Here is a 3549-nt window from a genome sequence, read left to right on the forward strand (position 1 = left end):
CTTTTGAGACTTCAGACAATACTACAAAGCTACAGTAATCAAAACAGTGTGGTACTGGCACAAAAACAGACAGGTAGATCAGTGGAACAGAATAGAGACTCCAGAAATAAACCCACACACCTGTGGTCAATTAATGTTTGACAAAGGAGACAAGAATATACAATAGAGAAAAGAAAGTCTCTTGAGCAAGTGGTGTTGGGAAAGCTGGACAGCCGCATACATATCAATGAAGTTAGAACACTCCCTCACACCATACACAAAAATAAACTCAAAGTGGCTTAAAGACTTAAATGTAAAATGCAACACCATAAAACTCCTCAAAGAGAATGTAGGCAAAACATTCTCTGATATAAATCATAGCAATGTTTTCTTAGTCTCCCAAGGCAAAATAAATAAAAGCAAAAATAAACAAATGGGACCTAATCAAACTTATAAGCTTTTGCACAACAAAATGACAATCTATGGATTGGGAGAAAATATTTGCAGTCAATGCTACCAACAATGGCTTAATTTCTAAAATATACAAATGGCTTGTACAACTCAATACCAAAAAAACAAACAACCCAATCAAAAATGTGCAGAAGACCTAAATAGACATTTCTCCAAAGAAGACATACAGATGGCCAACAGGTACATGAAAAGATTCACAACAGCGCTAATTATTAGAAGAATGCAAATCAAAACCACAATGAGGTATCACCTCACACCAGTCAGAATGGCTGTCATCAAAAAGTCTACAAATGCTGGAGAGGGTGTGGAGAAAATGGAACCCTCGCACACTGTTGGTGGGAATACAAATTAGTGCAGCCACTTTGGAAAACAGTCTGGAGGTTCTTTAAAATACTAAAAATAGAGTTACCATATGTTCCAGCAATCCCACTCCTGGGCATATAACTGGAAAAGACTAAAACTCTAATTTGAAAACACATGCACTCCAATGTTCATAGCAGCACCACTTACAATAGCCAAGACACAGAAGCAATCTAAATGTGTATCAACAGATAAATGGGTAAAGAAGATGTGGTATATATATATACACAATCAAAGATTACTCAGCTGTAAAAAAAAGAATGAAATAATGCCATCTGCATCAACATGGATGGACCTAGAGATTATCATACTAAGTGAAGTAAGTCAGACAGAGAAAGACAAACATATAATATCACTTATTTATTTTTAAAGATATTTTTGATGTGGACCATTTTAAAAATCTTTATTGAATTTTCTACAATAATGCTTCTGCTTTATATTTTGGTTTTTTGGCCCCGGGGCATGTGGGATCTTCCTGGACCAGGAATCAAACCCATACCCCTGCATTGGAAGATGAAGTCTTAACCACTGGACCGCCAGGGAAGCCCCTATAATATCACTTATATGTGGAATCTGAAAAATAGTACAAATGAACTTATTTATAAACAGAAACAGACTCATAGAGATAGAAAAAAAACTTATGGTTACCAAAGGGGAAAGAGGAGGGGGAGGTTAAAATTAGAAGTTTGGGATACACACCACTATGTACAAAATGGATGAACAGATAGGATTTACTGCATAGCAAAGGGAACTATATTCAATATTTTGTAGTAACCTATAATGGAAAAGAATAGAAAATAAAGAATATAGATATATACATATAGATGTATAACTGAATCACTTTGCTATACACCTGAAACTAACACAATATTGTAAATCAACTATATTTCATTAAAAAAAAACCAAACTGCCCTGAGAATCTAACCACCACGAGCACAAAGAGCAGCCATAAGGAGACCCGTGCTTCCAATGGAATCAACCTGAATCAAGGTGCTGAAGGTCTTACACAGGGAATCAGGAATGACGGGCCAAGCATGATCAAGGCAGGACCAACAAGTCGGCTTTGTTTGGTTGCAAAAATGATTTTCTGGGCACAAAAAGAAAAATTAAAAGCACTCATAATTACATCACCTAAAGATATCTGTTGTTATATTGTGGTATAAAATCCTTCAAATCTTTTCTCAAGTTTGGTGCATATTTTATATACAAACATATTCCACAAAAAGAGGGATATCCATCAGCATGCGATTCTGAATTATGACTCTCTTCTAGGTGGCTGATGATCTGAGCACATGCAGCACTTCAGGCTTGGGCTTTATTCTGAACTTCTGGGGAACTGAGGCTAGAGAACCATCCTTGCCCCCTAAACTCCAGCAATTCCTCTGTTATGGACTGAACTGTGTTCCTTCAGAAGGATATGTTGAAGATTTAACCCCACGTGTGACTATATTGGGAGACAGAGCCTTTAGCAAGGTAATTAAGTTTAAATGAGGTCATAAGGATGGGGCCCTAATCTGATAGGAATGGTGTCCTTATAAGAGGAGGAGGTACCAGGATCCTCTCCCTCTCTCTCCCTCTCCCTCTTCCACAGCACACACCCCCACCGCCCACACACATCAGAGACCATGTGAAGGCACGTCGAGAAGGCAACTCACTGTCTGCAAGCCAGGAAGATAATTCTCACAAGAAACCAACCCAGCTGGCACCTTGATCTTAGACTTCTAGCCTCCAGAACCGTGAGAAAAAAAATTTCTCGGGCTTCCCTGGTGGCGCAGTGGTTGGGAGTCCGCCTGCCGATGCAGGGGACACGGGTTCGTGCCCGGGTCCGGGAGGATCCCGCATGCCGCGGAGCGGCTGGGCCCGTGAGCCGTGGCCGCTGAGCCTGCGCGTCCGGAGCCTGTGCTCCGCAGCGGGAGAGGCTGCAGCAGTGAGAGGCCCGAGTACCACAAAAAAAAAAAAAAAAAAAAAAAAAAAAAAAATTTCTCTGCTTACCATGCCCAGCCTGTGATATTTTGTTATGGTGGTCCTAGCAGACCAATACACGCTCCAAGCTCCTTCCAGATAATTCCCCTCAGTGGACGTGGCTTGGGGTGGTGAGGAAGGAACCTACACCCCCGCTTCCTGCACTCAGCACTCACCCCAGCATGCAGAGCAGAGTTGATCCCAGCACCAGCAGCTTGTCCATTGCCCTCAGGACCTGAAGTTTTCCAAGTGGACGACCTGCAGGCTGCACAGCCCAGCTTCCCAGAACCCTGACTTTATACTGACTTCGGAGGAAGCAGGGACTAAAGTGCCTCAGGGAAGTTCTTCTCTCATTGTGCTCTGAGAAATTAAATTCAATTTCCTCACCTCTTTCAGAAACAAAAAGGAAGGACATGACTGAAAGAGGAAGGTAATTCATCCCTGTGAGGCTCTCAGCAGAAGGAATTCACAGAGCAAAGCTCATCTCTCCACAGAATCACTGGGTAGTGTCTTAGCTCAGGGTGCCGTAACAAAATACTATGGACTGAGTGGCTTAAACCACAGAAATTTATTTCTCATAGTTCTGGAGGCTGGGAAGTCCAAGATAGAAGTTCTGGCTGATTCTGTTCCCTGGTGGGGGCTTTCTTACTGGTTTGCAGCCAGCAGCCATCCTCACCTGGCAGAGAGGAGTGGGGAGAGAGAGGGGGAAAGAGAAGAGAGGGGGAGAGAGCAAGTGAGCTCTGGCGTCTCCTCTTATAAGGGCTCTAATCCCATCAT

Source organism: Kogia breviceps, chromosome 7, assembly GCF_026419965.1.
Source record: "Kogia breviceps isolate mKogBre1 chromosome 7, mKogBre1 haplotype 1, whole genome shotgun sequence".
In the NCBI taxonomy this organism is placed as follows: Eukaryota; Metazoa; Chordata; class Mammalia; order Artiodactyla; family Physeteridae; genus Kogia; species Kogia breviceps.